Source organism: Halichoerus grypus, chromosome 13, assembly GCF_964656455.1.
Source record: "Halichoerus grypus chromosome 13, mHalGry1.hap1.1, whole genome shotgun sequence".
Taxonomy (NCBI): Eukaryota; Metazoa; Chordata; class Mammalia; order Carnivora; family Phocidae; genus Halichoerus; species Halichoerus grypus.
The window spans coordinates 22,880,390-22,900,464 of record NC_135724.1 but is presented as its reverse complement, the minus strand read 5'-3'; the positions used below and the strand labels follow the sequence as shown (position 1 = coordinate 22,900,464).

At 41.8% G+C, this 20,075-nt stretch overlaps 1 long non-coding RNA gene across 1 annotated transcript in view; it reads left to right on the top strand.

Annotated features, from left to right (window-relative positions):
* Window positions 1-9,576: 9,576 nt before the first annotated feature.
* Window positions 9,577-20,075, top strand: part of LOC144379772 (uncharacterized) — a 93,718-nt gene continuing 83,219 nt past the window's right edge. Inside the window, exon 1 of the long non-coding RNA XR_013443149.1 lies at window positions 9,577-9,613. This is a non-coding gene — a long non-coding RNA (uncharacterized LOC144379772). The remainder of the gene's footprint in view (window positions 9,614-20,075) is intronic.

The window sequence follows — 20,075 nt, the reverse complement described above, 5'->3', positions numbered from 1 at the left end:
TTTAATTTCAGACTTCCAGCCGTTAGGACTATGAGAGAATAAATTCATGTTGTTTTAAGCTACCCAGTTTGTGGTAACTTATTATGACATCCCTAGGAAACAAACATAGTAACCAAGCCCTGGTCCTTCTTATATTTCTCTGCATGAGGATAGGATTGGTTTCAAAGATTGGTGAAGGGTTGAACCAAAAGATGTAATAATCTTCCAATGTTAGGGCAATGTTTCTCAACTATAATATGTGGCTGGGTATTATGAAGCTGGATGCAATTTGTGTGTTGGTACATATCATAATTACCAAGACATTCTTACCAAATACATATGTGTGCATGAGTTGCCAAGATGGAATGAATTTGTGAATGGGCTGAGCAATTGGACACACCCTTTCTCTATCCTCCTTCCCTGTTCTTTAAGGCATGGAATAGCAACTCCCCAACCTCCGTCCCCAACTCCCTGACCTCTCCCCAACACACAAGTTGAGAAACATTATGTAACTGGGATATACTAGGGGCAAAGAGATAATATCACTGTGTAGTTCATCTGGTACCCTGTCTCAGTAGGGAAATGCTAGATGATGTAAGAAACAAACCCTAAAATATTAGTGTCACACATAATAAAAGTGCTTTCCTCACTAATGTAATAATTCAATTTAGATGTTCCTGGACAGCAGGCTGATCTTTTTTCACACACTGATTCAGGGACTCAGGCTATTTCCATCTTGTGGCTACATCCTCCACGGCTTTGGAGTTCTCTGCTCTAGACTGCTGGGGAAAGGGTGTTTGTAAGAGTCCCATGTATTTCTCAAAAATGATGGTCTATAAGTGAAAAATATCACTTCCTTCATATTTTGTTGGAAAGACAGCCACATGGGCCCACCTGAAAGCAAATGGGGTTGTACCTGGCTATGTGTATATTTTCTTACTCCTATAGATAGATGGTCACAAATTTTTGGTGATCAGCTCTCCATCTCTCTTATGGTCCTTCACACAGTTCTCAGAAATTTCACATCATAGATCTCAGAAATTTCCTTCTACTGTTTGCTTGACTTTTTATTAAGTTATAAAATTGGCAGTTAGCCACAGTAAGAAAGAGGCACACGTTTTTGAATAACATCTGTGAATCCTGATTCTAACTTAATAATTGTGTAAGTCTTGGGCAATTTACCTAAATTCTCTGAGACTTAATTTCTAGACTTGTAAAATAGGGATAATAATATATCTTTATAAGTTTAATGATTGGAGATGACATATATGAAGGACTTGGTATACAGTAAGTGCTTATTAAATGGTGGCTTTTATTTTAATTTCAATAAAATAACTGTCAATGGGTTTTTATCATCAACAGGTTACTGTGAAACTCACCATTTTTCTAAGCTTGAGATTTTTTCCTGTAACCTAAATTAGTTTCCACTTAGTCATAGAAGGTTAGAGTTCAAAGGCCCTGTGAGATCATCATATTTGATTTCTGGGGACTTTGAATGGCTTATTCAAGGCCACAGAGGTAATTAGTGGCAGAGATAAGATGAAACCTTAATTCTTTTCACTTGTAGTTCAGTGTGCTCTCCAAGACATCCTATTAAATTCACTGAAAATTGAGCATACCAGAACTGCAGTTTCCAAGGGGGATCTTTTGAATGACTATTTGTCCGATTTGGTTGGGTATGAGTCTGGGCTAACTGTCATTTTCCTGAATTTCCTGTCATTTTTAGTATTATCATGCAAGACAAGTCTAATGAATTTTATTGTTTCCAGAGAGGTTACCTCTATCTAGTCTTTAAATTGTGACTTCCTGTTCATTTTCTCCTGAAAAAAAGGACATAAAACAATAGATTCTAAAATGCCATATTTTAAACCTATTTTCTTCTTACTCCTCCCTTTCCAAACCATTGGGCCTCCTTTCTTTCAATGGTTTTCTGGTGATTAGGAACATACTATCCCTGTAGATTTCTCTGTGTGTGGGGAGGGTTTTTTCATTCAGTAAATACGTTATAATATTCTATTGTTAAAATACCAACTGACTCAGCGACACTGTTTTCAGAGAATTGAATTTCTGATGAACATAATTAATAAAGATATAGACCTCCAGCTCTGACCGTATGGTTATGGGTTGGATATTAATAGGGAGAATGAATGGTCATTGCATTGTAACATATGACCCTGATCCAGCACTGTTCTTTTTCTTTTCTCTACGGGGTAGTCTTTGCCAGCCCCAGTAGGAAGGACTTACTAATCAGAAATGTGATCTTACTGCCTTGCATGTTTTGAGAAAGTCTTCTGCCATGCCTCTACAACACAGGACGACTAGGTGAGGGTCTTTCCCACCTCACCAGACTTCACCAGATCAAAACCTCTAGGCTATGGAAAGACATAAAAGACTCTTAGCAGTAGAGGTCTAGAGGGCTGGAAGGTCAGAGACTGAACCTGCCAGCAGGATTAATTATTCTATACCACACTTCCAAAGCCTAGTTCAGGTTTAGGCCTTTGAGTGGAGGATATGCCATGAATGTTCCCTCTCCTATCTTTGTCTCTTCTCTGTTTTCATGCATTCTCTCCTTTTAAATTCATTAATCTGGGTCTCTGCACCCTCAGCTTCATGAAAGGCCTTTTTCCTCCCATTTTACCCCCAGAAGCAAAGGTGAGATCCTTGTTCCCTCAATTTCTTATAAATTAAAATGCTTTATTCTCTGGCCAGATATTAATATAGTGTGCTCCTTGGCTTAGCTGTAAGAGTTTGGGAAGAGTGAGTTCTGGTCACAATAACTACCTCTCATTTCCTTATTGTTCACCTACAAAGCAAGCACACTGGAAGCACATTGGACCAAGGTGAGTGTTCTGAAAGACAACACAGTTTAATATCACATGAGGAAAGAAGAGTCCTAGAGCAAACCTGGAGTTAAGCTCACTTGTTTTGAAATATTAAACCCTTGCATTATTGTATTATGGAGACTTTGACTGCCTCCCAGGCCCAGCTGGCTTTTCAAGGGCCTCCCCCCAACCCCCGCCCCGTGACATACTACAAACGTCTGGCATGTTCTTGTTGCTCTCCAGGAATCGAGGCACTATTTCTAACTCTTCTCTTCTATTCAAATACACTTATGTCCTCAAACATGGAATCAGTGTCCGGGCTGTTTCCACCTCATTCTCCCGCAAAAGAATAAAAAGAAGTATAAGATTAATAACATAAGTTTATCATTAGACTGAGAAGATGTACTATTATGACTCTTACTGTTGCAAGTGACAGACAATCAACTGAGACTAACTGAGAAGAGACAAAGGATGTGAATGTTAAGTTCCAGGCGAATACGTTTAGCTCTAGGTATGGCTGGATCCAGCAGTATCAACAAATAATCTCTCTCTCTTCGCATAGTTCAGCTCTGTTCACCTCACCTTGGCATGCTTCACGTGTTAGCATCAGGCTGCCGGCTGTCCCAGGGCTCTGCTGTTGTTAAAACTTCTAAACTCTCTGGGACAGAGGCTCCAGAAATGATCCCATCTTAGGGTACTTTTAATTCCAGAACCACTCCCTGAGAAGAAGGATAATTTCCCTGATTAGCCAAACCTGGGTCCATGTCCACACTTGGGTGGTGGTGGGTGTGGGGTTAGCCCCACCCCAACCTTAGGGATGGAGCAGAATCACCTTAGAACGGAGGAGAGGATGTTCCTCACAGGAAGGAGGAATGCTTTGCAGATAACAAATCCCACACTTCCCCACTAGGAAGTATGACATTCTAATGGGAAATAATTAAACAATACCAAAGTGAGTACTTAAATACCAAAATGCCAAATCCATTAGGGCAGGGCAAAGGGGCCTCCTAAAAAGAGGGAAATCAGAGAGTGTTTCACACAGAGGGGTTCTTTGACCTGGATTTCAGTGAAAACCTTCAGACAGAGAGGGGTTAATGAAGGCAATAGAGACACAGGCAGGAAAACAGAATGGGGAAGTCTGAGGCAGCAAGAATTCCTGTCAAGGCAACAGCACAGCCCATCTAAACAAAAGATGGTGTAAAACCTGCAACTCCTTACCTTCAGAGTTTATTTTTTCAGCAAATGTGCCTATGATACTTTACTTCTTAGTGTTCTTTGAACTTTGGCTTCCCCCAGGACTGAATCAAAGCATCGTTTGCATCTGGGGAATCTGAGATGAAGGCAGAGATCAGGGCTAGCCCTCTCTATCAGCAGAGCAGGGGACTGCCCGGGAGAAATGAAGGCCCCTTTCTCCCCAGACCTCTTCTTTACCTGATGGTGGATGCCTGAAATTGCAGCAAGGAGATCATGAAATGGCTCGTGTGACCACGCCTGGAGAGCGAGGCTTGTGACAAATTCCTTCTACGATGCTTTGAATGAGATCAGAACCTTGGGAGGTCAGATTGATAAGGCGAGTAAAGGACTGGAATTAAATAAATACTAGGAACGAAAGGTGGGGGTCTTAGGAAGTGGGAGAGGGAGTTCAGAAAGAGGAGGAAGGCTTAGTCAGGGACAAACTACCCACTTTATAGACCAGTGAGCTGGTGCGGGTGATGTGGGGAGGAGGGTTGGGCCCCTGATAAAGCCATATCCTTCTGCTTTGTAATATGGTAGAAACTACTTCTCTAGGAACTCTTATTCTGGAAAAGCAATGTAAATATTTATTTGGAGGCACATCACATCTTCTATGCTGTGAGTGAGTGAGTGTGGGGGTGGGTGTTTGTTGCGTGTTGTGTTATCTCAAGAACGGTGTGACCTTTTGCTCTCAGTCTTGTTATGCTCAGGGAGGAGTGTCACAGCCTCAGGGGTGTGCTCTCACTCTTGTCCGCAGCACATGGCTCAGCAGTGAATCGAGTAAGCAGACCGCGTTGCGTGGAAGGGCAGCCGCGAATCTCTGGCTTGCTTCGGGTAGATCATGAGAAAGGCCTTGCTCTTGGGGGGGTTGCAGCTTATTCTGGGCTGCACTCCCATGTTTATTTTGGGAGTCATGGAGACTCAGAACCCAGCATGACACTTGCATGACAATTTATTTTTAAAGGAGTTATAAATATGTAATTCCTTCAGCAAGAAATCAAAGCTCTTTGGGTATATTTTATAATCAGTTTCTAGCATCCTCCTTCTTTCTGGAATAAGCTGGATTACATTTTAATGCAATTTGCTTTGATGATTTCATTTTCACTTAATTATCAGCATTTTCTTTGCCGGCGTGTAAGACATGCTCCCAACAGTCATCTGTTTCAAAGCCGTGCTATGGGGTCTGTTACTGGTACCCAAGAGTGCGTGCTTTCCATGGAGGCTGACTCAGAGTTCATATCCCCGTTTTCACTTCCTCAGACATTCATTTCCAGTTCTCCTTGTTATTAGTCTTCCTTTCTAATATCATAAGCAGAAACCCTGGTAGAGCAGAAGGAGGGGAAAAGGCAGAAGGATGGAAGTAGGTATATTTTGAACAGTTCTCTGTGGTGGAGAGTATGGATTTGAGAAACAGATATGGGTGGTGGGTTCAATTCCAAGGTCAATGACTTCCTGCTCAAATTGGGCATATTAAGTTTTCTGAGTCAGAGTCTCCTCATTTGTAAAATGAAGATAACACTCTTCCTCATGGGGCTGTTAGAAAACTGAAAAGACACTATGTAAAGCACCAGGCAGATAGTAGTTACTTAATAAGTGTTACTTCCCTTCTTTACTTAAAGCAGAGGCAGAAATCTTCCAGCTTATGAAAGAGATAAAACATTTCTTTTGGGGAGTAGCATATCAGTCGGGATAGGGATAGGCTAGATTATGCTTCAGTAACAAACAATCTCAAAATCTCAGTGATTTACAAAAACAAAAGCTTACTTTTTGTTTATGCTGCAGGTTCATTGAAGGGGAGTTGCATCTTTATTTATTTATTTATTTATTGCCGTGAGATCCAGGAGGATGGAGCAGCCTATCTCTGGGACATACTCATCATGGCAGCAGAAGAGAAAGCTAATGAATTATGAGCTACCTCTTCGACTCAGAACGACACATATCATTTTGCCCACATTTCATTGGCCAAATCAAGTCAAATGGGTAAGCGTCATGTTGATGCTGGTATAGAGAAGTAGAATTCTTTATTCCTGTATGGTTGGTGGAGCTGACTTGTTGAAAACAAGCTAAAATCAAGGTCTGAACCAGGATGTTGTATGAGAATCACCCATACACACAACAGAGCCCTAGTGAATCAAAACCTTGTGGTAAGCTTCCAAATACACATTTTTGCTACTTCCCATAGGTAATGCTGCTGTGCATTGTCTGGTTAACAGCCATTGTGCTAAAAGGTTAAGTTTGACCTAAAAATCAAGAAAATTAGTAAGATAATTAGCTTTGGAAGAAAGGGTTAAAAAGAGATAATTTTGCCCTTTTTTGCTAAGTCTTATAAGTCTCTCTTTCTTCATTCTTTTTCCTGTTATTCTTTTATTGAATTGTTCCGTGGCCTTTTTATTTATAATTTAGGAAGCAGGTGAATTCAGTACATTATATTTCTCCCAGGGAAATAAAGAACTAGGTTGCTTTTTATTTGTTTGTGGCCCTCCATTGATTTTTCAGTGGGTCAGTGGTTCACAATGGAAAACAGCATCACCACCTTTGACTTAAATCTTTCAGGGACGCATGAAGATGGATATTGAGGAAGAGTCAGACCTTGATTAGCCATTTGCTTTGGGTACTATCCACCTTCTGCCGTACAGATAGTCTTCGGTTAACTTTTTATTATTTCTGTCAGTCAATCAAGAATATTGGGTTTAACTTCCCAACACACTCATTTTTTCTTTGGTGCAAAATAAGGCTATGAAAGAAAACCATTGGGGAGGGGTGTGTGAGGGAGGAAGGCACAGGAAAGCAAAAGGGCAAGGGGGGAGGGCTAGATAGAGCACTCTCACTCCAGATTGCCTTTTGGATGGTGATGTGTCTTCAGTCTTCATTAATCACATCCTCTAGTTCTGGATGTTCCTTGAACCAGAAAGAGGGGCCTGAGCCAGCACCTCCCCACATACCCCTGGGAAAGAGACCCAACCCATACGCCAGTCCTTGCAGGAGTTTAGTAAAGGCATCTTACTAAGGGGGTGGAGTTGGCAACAACTGTGTTCTTGGTGAAAACACACCAAAGTGAAAACACACTGAAGCACAATACCACAAACTCTCAGTGGGATTCTTGGAGTCAGTATGGCTTCCTCCCAAGCTGATGCTTACTCTGGGGTTTGGGTTGTTCTTCCCATTTCAAAAATGAGAAGCTGAATTGCATAAAGTTCATGCAAGTGTTCAAATACCTTTAGAAGTCAGTGCACACCCGTTGCAAGACCATGGGCTAGCATTATTTTGTTCTTTGTTCTTGTTCTTCACAATGGTCCCTCTTTGTGTGTTCACATGCCTAGGAAGTGCCTGACAGGGCTGACCTGTGTCTTGGCAGAAGCTCCCTGAACTGAGGTGTCAGAGAGGCAAGGAAGTCCCTCGGCTCCCCACGCATGCCGCCAGGTGAATGGCCCACAGCTGGAATTCCAAAGGCTGAAATATGCTTTGGCTTAATGTTTCACGTTTTGTTGAAGTGCCTCTAGGAGGAGTCAAATCTCATTTTATGTGGTGTGTGTGTATGTGTGTGTGCTTTTTGTGAAAATAGAAGGTAGCACTGTGCAAATTGTAATAATGCTCTACAAATGTTTGCTGATTTTTCCCCTGGGAATGTGACCTAAGTGGCTAGCTCCTCTTCTATAATATAGATTCATCCCTGGGAAGTAGCTGCTCAAGGTCTACCCTCTAACATACTGTCTTGTAGCTAAGTGTGGTCATGTGGCAGAGTCCTAGCCATTAAAATGTAATTGGAAATTGCACTGGGTCCCAGTGGCAGGGGAAGACTCTAGCTACTTGGAGGCTAGCAAAGATCATCACAAAACCAGTCACCAGGAAAAGAAGCCCAAACGCTTCTGACCACTGCATGTTAGAGTCAGAATCACCAAAGAACACACAGCGCATTGGCTGCTGGGAAAGACCCACTGACCATGGGGACTGATGCCCACTATCGCAGCTGATCTTGCCCTGTCTCTTTTCTGTGTGATTAAAGCACTCCATCCAGTGCTTGCCTGGAGGTAAGTGGATGACAGCAGGAAAAAGGGCGGCTGGTTCCATAGCTGATGGCATAGGCATCCAAGGAGGTGAAGCTTTGAAAGAAGAAGGATGCAAATAATTTGAAAGCAGCAATGTTGTGCAAGGAGGACATCTCCCTGATGCTCAAGCTGGTGGGACACAAGATAGAGGAGGAAAAATAGCCACAGCTTGAGGGGGTGGCAGAGAAGGAAGATTTAGATCAGGGAGATAATGAAAAGGAAATTAGGATCTGAGAAGAGTTGTCCATGGAATGTCCATCTAGTTCCCTGTATTTTTGTTAAGAGAGTAATTTAAATTTGAGGAGTTCCATCCTGGGTGATTTCCATATTAGGAGGTACTTCCCCCACCAAAACATGGAAGGACATTTGGAGGTTAGGGCAGCTGGTAGGCCCGTAAGGAGCACAGACCTACTCTATCAAATTTATGCTTCTCTGGTTAGGTTTCTGTTGAAGAGTTTTGATGTTTGTAAAGAAAATTGGAGTGTACACAATAATTTTCTACATTAAAAACTGAAAATAATATAGATTGCATCTACTTCTGTAGGCTGGTTCAGGAATCCAGCTATACAATGAAAACAAGGGGTGTGTGTGTGTGTGTGTGTGTGTGTGTTTAGTACACGGTGGATAGCCAAGGGGTTGGAATTGCTCTTAAAGGAGGCCTGAGTTTGCTTCTAGGCTCCAATATTTCGTAGCAGTATAACTTTGTACAAAAACTAACCTCTGTGAGCTTTGCTGTTCTTATCTATAAAATAATGTTGATAATCCTACATACTTTATAAGGTTGTTGTGAAGATTCAGTGAAATAATCCATACACAGCACATGACATGGTGTCTGGCGTATAGTGAACATATTATTGTTGTTGTTTTGCTGTTACTTTGAAAGGAATTCTGTATTGCAAACATTCTGCCAAATAGACCTTGGGCTGTAGCTTTTGCATTAACAAATATCTGTTTGTATTTAAGAAAAACAGACCAGCCGTATCTTTGTAGTCAGGGTACTGCTGCACCTAATGGGACCTATTGATTAGAGGGTGTGCCCAGAGCTCTGAGAAGCCTCTGCAACCTTGTTTATAAATGGACAGTGAGGCACAGAGTCATAAAATGTTTTATGGGAAAACCCATGAAAACTTCAAGCCTTCTATAATACTGATTAAGAATAAGTTAAATCATTCATATTTTATTGGGAAACATCAGTGGCTTTGAGTTAATCAATTTCAAATTGATTTTATTTGTGTAAAATCGGCATTTTAGAAAGTGAATTTATTGCTCACAGTTACCTCTTCCAATGTGAAATTATTGCAGTATTAGTAGTAAATGCACTCTGATTGAATCTCTACCATTAATCAAATATTCCCAAATTGAACTCCTAATGTCTTATAAGATTAAATAAAAAGACCCAGAGGATGCTGACTGCAAAGGCTCAACCAAGGATGAGGAAATGGCGATTCTAGAGGACATTTGCTATTTTATTTTATTTTATTTTGGCTGCCTAGAGTCTGAAATCCCACCTACGTTGGAGGAATCCCCCACCTGGTAAGTGGTGTAGGAGGCAGAATCATTTTACTAGAGTAGGTGCGGGGTAGCAGCTGAAAGGCCAGATGCGTTCCCAGTCTCCCCTGAAGCTAGAGTGGGTGTGTGACCGAGGTTCAATCAATCAGACACCCCCACCCCAGAGTTTGAATTGTGGCTAATGAAGCACAGGGCAAGGCAGTGGAGAATCCATTCTGGCCGCAGAGATAATGGTGGGAGCAACTCCAGGTCTAAGACCGGTGGCAGGGGCAGGGCAAGGCAGCCTCAAGTGTTCTTCCACTGTAAACAAGTCAGTTAGCTGTAAGTAGGATGACCATATGTCCTGGTTTGCCTGGGACAGTCCCAGTTTATGCCTGGGAACCTCTTCATGCTCCCACCACCAAGTATACTGGCCTACTCACAGTTTACCCATTTACTTAGCTCTCTTTCCCTTTATAATGGACTGTCCATATGCTTTCTCTGTCCAGACCCTTCACATGTGCACTGGATCCCACCCTCTCACCCCTACTCAAAGCTATTGCTCCTTTGATTACACCCAATTGCTCCAGTATCATCAACATTTTCCCTCTATTGGATCACTCCTGCCTTTTTTTTTGCCATGCCTTCTGCTTTGATATGGAAGGGCTGAAATGATGGCTTATGCATGTGCACGTGCATGTGAGTGCATGTGTGTAGGTGAGAACTATCTATGAATCTTTGTATTTATTCTCCAAGTCTTTAACTGTAAAATCAATTCAAATCAACAGATATTTATTTATAATCTATCAAATGCATATATATTTAGTAAGGAGTAATGAGGCTTAAAAACAATGTAGGTGCTTAATACAAGTCGTAGGTTATCCAGAGAAGTTGAGATATAAAAGACTTTTACTTGCTATCTGCATAACTACATCTGTCCCTGCCAGCCTAAGTAACCAATTTTGGGTTCAAAAATAGTTAAGTCACGTAAGAACTATCTCTGTCTTTGAATTCATTTGGGGGTATCATGCGTGAAATGCTAAGAATAAAGGACACAACCTGGGGAGATAGCCCCACCTGAATGGCTAGGACCGGGGGTTAGAAAAGTCTGGTTCCCCTGGAGAGGCAGAACTTCTCCTGGCCAGTACTGAATGGGGCCAGTGATAAGCAGTGGGTGGTTTTGATCGAAGGGCTGTGGTCTGGTTAAAATTGTTCTGCACTGTAGGCAGGCATCAGCTTTATTAGAAGCTGCCATCGGTCCTCCAAAGTGGCTGCACCATTTTACACTCCCACCAGCAAAGTAAGAGAGTTCCACTTATTCCACCTCCTTGTTAGCACTTGTATTTGTCAGTCTATGATTTTAGCCATTCTGATGGATTTGCAGCAGTATCTTACTGTGGTTTTAATTTGCAATTCCCTGGTGAGCAGTTACACTGAGCACCTTTTCATAGGTTTGTTGGTCATATGTATAGCTTCTTTTGTGAAGTGCCTGTTAAAATCTTGCCTATTTTGTATTGGGTTGTTTGTCTTATTATTATTGATGTGGAGGGGTTCTTTATATATTCTGGATACAAATCCTTCATCATGTGTAAGCCAGGAATACTTCTGAATGCAAATAATAGAACTTGGGGATTCCTGGGTGGCTCAGTCAGTTAAGTGTCCGACTCCTGGTCTCAGCTCAGGTCTTGATCTCAGCTCAGGGTCGTGAAGTCAAGCCCTGCATTGGGCTCCATGCTGGGTGTAGAGCCTACTTAAACAGTAAAATAAAATAAAATAAAATAAAATAAAATAATAAAATAAATTACAGAACTTGACTAGTGGTGAGTCCAGCAATAGCAACATCGATTATCTGGTCAAACAAAAGGTCTAGAGTCAGGCAATCTGTGGCTTACTAAGCAGATCTGCCATCCTTAGCAGGTTGGCTCTTCATGCCCGTGCTTGCAATATTGCGATTGCAAGACGGCTGTCATTGCTTCAAGCACTATGCCTGCACAAAAGGTGTAACGAGCCGTGGGCGCATCCAGGGAGGCAGTAGGAAGTGGTCCTTGGACGATGCTCCTTCTTTCAATGGAGATAAAAGTTATTTCTCAGAATGCTCTCAAACTTCCTTTTATTTATTTCTTTTATTCTTTTTATTTCTCATTGGCCAGAATTAGGTAGCCTACATACATACAACAGGAAGACTGGGAAAATGAGCATTAGGTAATGGTACACTACTGGCCTGGAGCCGTGGCTGGATTAATCAGTCATGGTCTGTACCCTGGGGCTGGGCACACCGCAGGACCACAGGCACTATGAGTCAGAGGAGAGGAATAGCTGCTGAGTAGGCACCTGACATGTCAATATTAAAACACCCAAAGCTGTATGTTTCTCCCTGCTGTGGTGGTGGTGGTGGTGGTGGTGGTGGGGGGTTGGAACATTCTGAGAGACCTTGGTAAACTTATGGACAACACAGAAGTATCAGAAAAAAAAAAGTTAGAAAACCAACTCTTTTGATTTAAATGCATAAAACAACAACAGCACAAACTCTCATGAAATACCTGATCTCAGAGAAGCCCTACTGGCTGGATGAGCTGAATCATGTTGTTAGATGTGATCACATTTTATTGCTGCAATAGGAAGACCGGATTCATGACTACATCGTCCAGGGGAACAAGGCCTGAGTCTAATAGGAGTGCTGAGGGTAAGTGGGAGTTAAGGGTCCATGCCTTTGACTGGTCTCCTCTGAAAGTCGAGCCTGAGGCAAAGACATTTCAGGAAGTGTATTTGGCAAGTGATCCCAGGAAGGAGTGAGGTACTGGAGAGAGTGAAAGGAAGGGGGGAAGGTGATGCAAAAGCACAGTAAACATCGGTCATTTCTGTGGGCAGCTGGCCCTTGATTTGCTGGGAGCCTCTGAGGAGCTGCGTAGAATGCATGCAGAATTGTTCCATATATGCGGCGCTCGAGCCAGTTGCATTGGTGTCCCCTTGACTGTTTTATTCATGCAGATTCATGGCCCCCACCCCCAGCTTCTGAATCAGAATGTCTGGAGGGGAGGGGCCCAGGATATTGCATTAAGGAGCTCCTCAGGTGACTGTGCACGTTCACATCTGAGAACCAGAGGTCTGCTCTCCAGAGAGCGCATTTATCCATCGGCTCACATCCCCTAGTGGTCAAACCCTGAGGGGGTTAACTCCCTTCCACGTTAAGGTTGGTCCTGCACTCCTGCATCCCTCACCGTCAGACAGAGAAGCCCAGGGTAGAAAGCAAAAGGGTTTCAGTGCAACGGAGATAAGGCCTGTCCGCGAACATTGATGGGGTGCTGGTTTCCAGCAACAGCTGGAGCAGAAGGGGGCCAAAAGATTGTGGCACAAGAGATGTCTGATCCAGGAGAGAATAAGAACAGGCCAGTTTAGATCCTGACGGCTCTTTCAATACCTGAACTTCATGGAAGAGGCCAGGAAATCACTTTCTAAAGCATTAAGCTCTTTATAAAGGGCCTTAAGCTTCTAGAAGGAAATATACCACGTAATTGCATAGGACTTTAGTGTACAGAAAACATTAACAAGACACATGAGAAACAGTAGCTGTCTGTGCTGTAGGATATCCTCGAGGCAAGTGGAGTATTTCTATCTGTTGAAAGTAGCCTCCGTGGTGTCTCCCTATTGGGATCGAGTTAAAGAAAATGGATTTTTCAATTTATTGCAGAAGAGATTTGTCTAAACAGAAGGTATTCATCAGCCTTCGCTAGATTTCTTTGGGAATTTAAATCTGTGTAGATTTCTCTTTTCTTTCATATCACCCCAGGAGAACTCCTACTTCTGTACCAGCCTTTGAGTTTCCTTCGAGGTTTCTCCTTTCTCCCTGGACCCTAAAAATGTCACTGGTGGGCCATGATCTGATTGAGATTATTTGAAGAGGAGAAAAATAGCTTGTCAAGACTAGAATGAATGTGGGCTGGTGGGGCAGGGATGATTAATTGGGGCATGATGTGGAGATTCATCCTGCAAGTCCTTTGTAAGTGATGTTTGATTCAGCACAAGAAACCTCAGATTTTGATTCAGAAATATCATTAAGCTGGAGAGGCAGTAAGGTGAGCTGGAAAGATTGAGAGAGGGAACATATTTGCAGGCTTTTTCTGCTGTGGGTGGGAGGTACTTTAAAACTCAATTTAAAAAGTTACTGCGATTTGGAATTTTGGAGTTCATGTGTGTAGAGATTTCCCTGGGGGAAAATGGTCAACTTGTCCCTTATTTTTACTACTTTAGGTCTTCCATTCCAGTGCTCTTCTCCCAAACACCAGCTGTCTCTGGTGATGACACGTAGTGCATTCCTATTGGTGGCGACTGAAAAAGTCCCCTGCACAGGTCATGGCAGGAGCTGACTTAGTGTCTAAGAGTGATAGTGATTTTCCAGCTTCCTTTGAAAGAACAGATGGAAGAAATAATTCTCCATTGGAGGAAAACTCTTAGATTCATCATCCTAAAATATACCCTTTATCATGTTCCCACTCAGTTCTAGAATCTACATCTCTCAGGATGGCCCAGATGTCAGCCTAGGCCTCTGCCCTCAGGATCTAGCCAAAATGAATCCCAAACTTTGCACGTTATGGGGGCCCAGTAATGCCCAGGGCCTGTGAGCTGACACACAGGATGGGGCAGTCAAATCAGATTCATACCAACCAGAGGTCTTATCCAGTATTCTGTTGTACTAATTTGTTTCTAGGATACAGGCAATCAATAGGTCAGAGAGCCCTGGGGCATCAAGAGTGGCTCCCCAGGTCCTTCCTTTCCTGGTTGGAGAAGTCTCTCTGGCTCAGAATAGGTAAGGTCTCCAAGTGAGTTTGCTAGGGATCCTCCCACAGAAATATCTCCATTTTTACCTGCAGAGAATGGTACAGCTCAAGTGCCAATCTCTAGGGGCCAGGCCTCATACCCAGGTTCTACCTAGTTTTGGTGATCCTTAGCCAAGGGCATTTCAGAGATGAAATCTCTCTCCCAGCTCTGTTTGTCCTGAGTTTTGAACTTCCCTTTGGGAGGCTCTTGGATCTGTTACTGTTTCCTTTCTCTTGCTGGCCTCCAAAAAGTGGGCAACATCACTTCAAATTGTAGTCAGAGATAAGTGTCATCCTTTTTGTTCCTTTTATCACAACGGAGGCAAGTCAGTTTTCAAAATGGACCATTCATTCACAAATTAAATAAACAGGGACACACAGGGGAAATATTCGAAAGAAGAAGACAGGTTTGCAAAATGCAGGTTTCTGAAATTGCTCCTTGCAGCTCACTTTCAGGCTCCCGGGTTCTTTAACCTCTCCAGTCCTCACCTAGGCAACAGAGTTCACCACCATCTAAGCTCCAAGGCTGTCTTCCTCCTCAGTGCCATCTTGCCTCCATATTCATGGATCCATCGAATGGCCCACAGGTCTAATAGTGTGGGTTCTGCTGCCTGGGCCCTTTGATGCCTCAGAGTTAAGGAAGCAAAGTCTCCCACCCTAATGTCATTTGTTTAGGGCTATGGGGCCACTTGGAAGTTGTATATCTAAGGAGCAGGCCCCGTTCCCTATTTATAGCAAATCTGTTGAGACTGAAACAATGAATGACCTCAACTTTCCAATGCCACACTCCCTGTATACAGGGACTCTCTAAGAACCTAAAAGAGGCCCAACAGTTTTATGCTAAAATAAAAATAAAAAACAAAAATATTACCCAAACACCCAGAGCTACTGTGGAAGAGACTTTATCTGGAGATCCAAACATTAGAATCTGTGAGTAATAAAATTATTCTAAAAGAATTAAAAATGATTTTCTCTATTTTAAATCATACCGTTGTCATAACTCATGATACATTTTATAGCCTAGCCGCCCCCCCCCCCCCGCCCCCCAGGCTGTGATTGATCAGCCTATGATTCCACAGTTGTTCAATCTGACAGATATTTTGGTGGGTAAATGCTCTTTTTGAATATAATTGTAAAAATATAATTTATCCTTATCATTCCTCAGTTCTGCACAAAAAGTAAATTACAAAACTGGACTGGATCTCAGCTCTGTTTGGTTCCAAGTTTGGCTTAAAGTTTAGTTAAATCAAAAGTGCTACCCACAGAGACCAGTACTAGCAGTAATAATGAACAAATACCCTGGATACTTTGGAGAGGGTTAGTAAGTCTTAACAATCACTTACTCCCCAGTGTGAATTAATGTATTTTATCCTTTCTTTATGGTGGGTTTGAAGGAAGAAAGGACAGTGACTGAAGGCCATTAACCTGACTGCTGCCTTCTTGATGTGGTCATCACAAGTTATCCTGATGCCTTTCATCTACAGTCACATCCCAAACATAAAATTGCATGAGCCCCTCAAAATATTATTGATGTAGCTCTAAGACTTCTCTCTTTCCCTTAGTAGGTTCAGAAAGCAGCTTTATCCCTTTTGCATTCATGACAGAGGGTGAGGAAGACGTGAATTCTGATTTCTCTCCAGCATCTCAACCTGGGAATAGGATTTCTAGCAACACATTGCTTTTATTTAGATCCCAGCCCATCAAAATATTTTCCAGGTCTCGTAGATTTCAATAGAACATGATTTTTATGCTGAGAATTTCCTCTAACTATTTAAGGCTGGATCTGCTCTGGGAGACCCACAGCTTGGACTCCCATCGGGACATGCAGAGGAAAACACGAATAGTGAGAGTCCCAGACACTCCAGAGCACAGACCCCAAGATGCCCAGCCCATAAAAGTATCAGGAGCCTTAAATCCTATTGGCAAAATCTCATCACTGTCTATTCAGTTCCCGGTGGGAAAGAAGGGAGGACCTCAGTCATCTGGAAATGGGACAAGAATTCTGTCTTTAAAAACACTGATGGGGTAAGGTATTTCTGCAGAGACCCCAGATGATATCAGGGGTGCTGTGTTTGTTCAGAATTTGCAGTCAGGATCCAGTCCCATTCATTTCCTGGCCAACCACAACCAGGACTCAATCCATAGAGTATAGACTGGGTGGGTGGGATTGGGCATGAGCAAGGAACAGAGCTAAGCTTCCTGTTGGCTGAGGTCTATGATGAATGCATGGGGTCTAAAGGCAGACTGGAGAAAAGAAGGTGATAATGGGAGGGATATTCACACTTTTCTGGACCTGCACCAGGAAACTTCTCTCCTCTGGTGCCTGAGGAGAAACCACCATAGCCTCAGTTAATACTTGAATTCTGCAATAACTTGAATATAAACAGAAAATTACTTGTACACCATTTTTTAACTTCTTGGCAAACACAACATTCTATTTTTAAACATCATTTTTACCAATTCTGTGAATCTCTAAAAGTTTTTGTTTTCAAATTCAGGGATTCTCTCAAAAATATTCACTAATTTTGAACTTCTGAAAGTTTAGTTCCAAGAAAAAGTGAACATACTAGGAATCAAGAAAAAAAAGGGAACAAAGAAGGACAACAAAATAGGGGAAGGGGATTAAGAGGTACAAACTTCCAGTTATAAATAAGTCCTGGGGATGAAAAGTACAGCATAGGGGATATAGTCAATAATATTGTGGTAACTTTATAAGGTGGCAGATGGAAACTATACGTTTGGTGAGCATTTTGTAATGTATGTAATTGTCTAGTCATTATGTGGTGGACCTGAAACTCATATAGAATTGTATGTCAGCTACAATTAAAAATAAAAGTTAAAATTTTTAAAGGGACAGTAGCATATTAAAAGCAAGATTACTAACATGGTTCCTGTTGTGAGGGTGTATTTTCACTCTCAGTGACTCTTATGGGGTGGTGTTTAGAGGGAAAAAGAATTCTGGGCTCTAAGTCCATTGGTTGTGTCATGCCTTCCTAACTAGCTGTGTGATCATCTTATCTGCGTCTTAACTTTATCTGTGAAATGATGGAGCTGGATTATAGAGTCACAGGAACCCCCTTCTTTTCTCACATACTCAAAACCCAGACAATTCATTTTACTTTGGATTTTGAAAAGGTATTATGTTTAATTTAGTTTAAACTTAAGAAAAAATACTTAGTTGTATTTAGTCCATCAATTTAATTTCGGTTGAACACAACTTCTTAGCTAGGGTATGTCCTTTGGGTTTTGCATAAGCCTTGACTTGGATAGTATCTGATTAGGCATGATGCTTCGCCATGTGAATTGGGGGGGACCTATGGAGTCATTAGGTACTTAGGGTTCCTTTCAAGCAAGCCGGACAGTCCAGTCTGTTCTCTCATCCAAACGTTTGTACATCTGGATTGGCTCTTGGGTTAGGTATCAACTTCTAGAGGTCACCTCCTGTGACACTGAAGGCCAGGACAGCAAGACATCTGTCATTTATTCCCATTTACTGACAACCTGTGATGACACTGGAATGGGACCAGGGCATATCTTTCCAGAGGAGATGTACATATTGGAAGATAAATCAGCAAATTAGCTTTGTGACATGTACCCCTCCCAGAGGAGAAAACATTGCCCTATTTTCTTCCATGATACCATTTACCAATAACAAAAAGCTGGGTAGGCTTTGTGAGTGAGTGGGGTCCTCAGGATCCGTTAGAGGAGAGAGACCTTGGCTGGAAGTTAGATCAGATCCCTTGTCCTAATTGATGGATCAACTTGAAAAACTCCCTTCTCATGCCTGTGCCCAAGGTGGTGTGTTTGTTTCCCCATCAAGTAAATGAGGAAGTTAAGAGAATTTCAACATTTTCCTACTAGAACAACATTTTCCAGGGAGTGTTACACTTGAAGAGTTGTAAGGTATTACAAGAACAAAGGCTTCCATGGCTAAGTGGGAAATGGTGCATGAAACAAGGTTAACAGCTTTTTTGTTTTTTGTTTTTTTTTTCTTTTTACTACTAGTCTCTACTATGAAGATATGCTTTTGATCCTCTAATAAGGGAATTAAAAGGAAGCTGTCCCCAAATTTATTTGAAAATGATTTTTTTGTTTTTTTGAGGAGCATCTTATGACCTTAATGTCCACCAAACTTCTTTCAGCTTTATGAATGTCATCATAAAAGAGTGAACTAATTATTTTAGAAGGGTAGGAATGTCCATTAAACCCAATACCCTTAGGGGCTCAATGAAGATCTACATTTTTTTGGGAAGCCATTCTGTATTTCACTGTTTTCCAACAGGAAACATCTACTCCTCTCAGTGGAGAGAATATTGTCTGTGACCCACTGAAAAGAGAATTGTCAAAGAAAGTGCTTCCAAATAATTTGATGCAAGTCTCCTTGACTTTTATTGGCCCCCTCGCTTCCATATAATGATTTTCCCCTCCATTTTCTGAACTACTGCCTAGTGTTAAAGTCAGTACTTGAAAATCTGAACGTATGAAAAATGAAAAATGAGAGAAAAGCTATTCATACATGGAAGAATTCTTCATTTTAAAAAAATGATTCTTCCCAGAGTCTATTTTAAAGAGAAAGAAAGTTGCAGACACTGAAGGAAATTCAACAGTCTCACAATTTTCTCTAAGTTCTATAATATTTATTAGTTTTTTAGTAACTTTAACCTTTAAAAGTACTTTTTTGATGCCTCTGTTTACCCTTCCATTAAGATTGAGACCTTGATTCCCTTCCCTCACCCCATTGGACACCAGCGGGCTGATTTAGGTGCCATTTCTAAATCAGCGCCCTGCTGGTCAGGGAGGATTTACCCACCAGCAGGGGACCACTGGTTAATGTTAGACAAGCACCCAGCTAGAACCTCATTGTTCATTTTTCTAGTCTTGCTTGTAGCTTGGAGACTTATTTATTTACTTGTGGAGATTATCATCCTTCATCGAAAATAAATCTTTGGATATCATTTTTTTTTAAAACATGCATGTTCAAATTGCTGAGACTTTTCCTCCCTTGGTTGGAAAAAGGGTTTCTACTTCAGATAGTTAAAATGAATCAAGATGTACACAAACTTGATTTTAAAGGTGTTTCCTGCCTTGTTAATCCAATCATTATGAAGACAAAGGAGCAGTTGGATTGTTGCTGTGTTGGCAAAAAGCATTAGCTTTCTTGAAGGGGTGATTTGCCAATTCAGGCATAATTAGGCCACCTAAATGCTTATATTTGTTAGTCAATGGACTGGGAAGTCTTTATCCTTATCATGAGTGATATAGTTGAAAGAAAGTCTCAGCTCTAAATGGAGATGTTCTTTCAGTGCAAGGTAGTTTCTTTTTCTTTTCTATATATATATATTTTTTAAGATTTTATTCATTTATTTGACAGAGAGAGACACAGCGAGAGAGGGAACACAAGCAGGGGGAGTGGGAGATGGAGAAGCAGGCTTCCTGAGGAGCAGGGAGCCCGATGCAGGGCTCGATCCCGGGACCGTGGGACCATGATCTGAGCCGAAGGCAGATGCTTAACGACTGAGCCACCCAGGCGCCACTCTTTTTCTTTTCTTTTCTTTTAAGATTTTATGTATTTGAGAGAGAGAGTGAGCGGGAGGCAGAGGGAGAGAGAATCTGAAGCAAACTCCTTGCTGAACGCGGAGCCCAATGAGGGGCTCGATCTCACGATGAGGAGATCGTGACCTGAGCCAAAACTG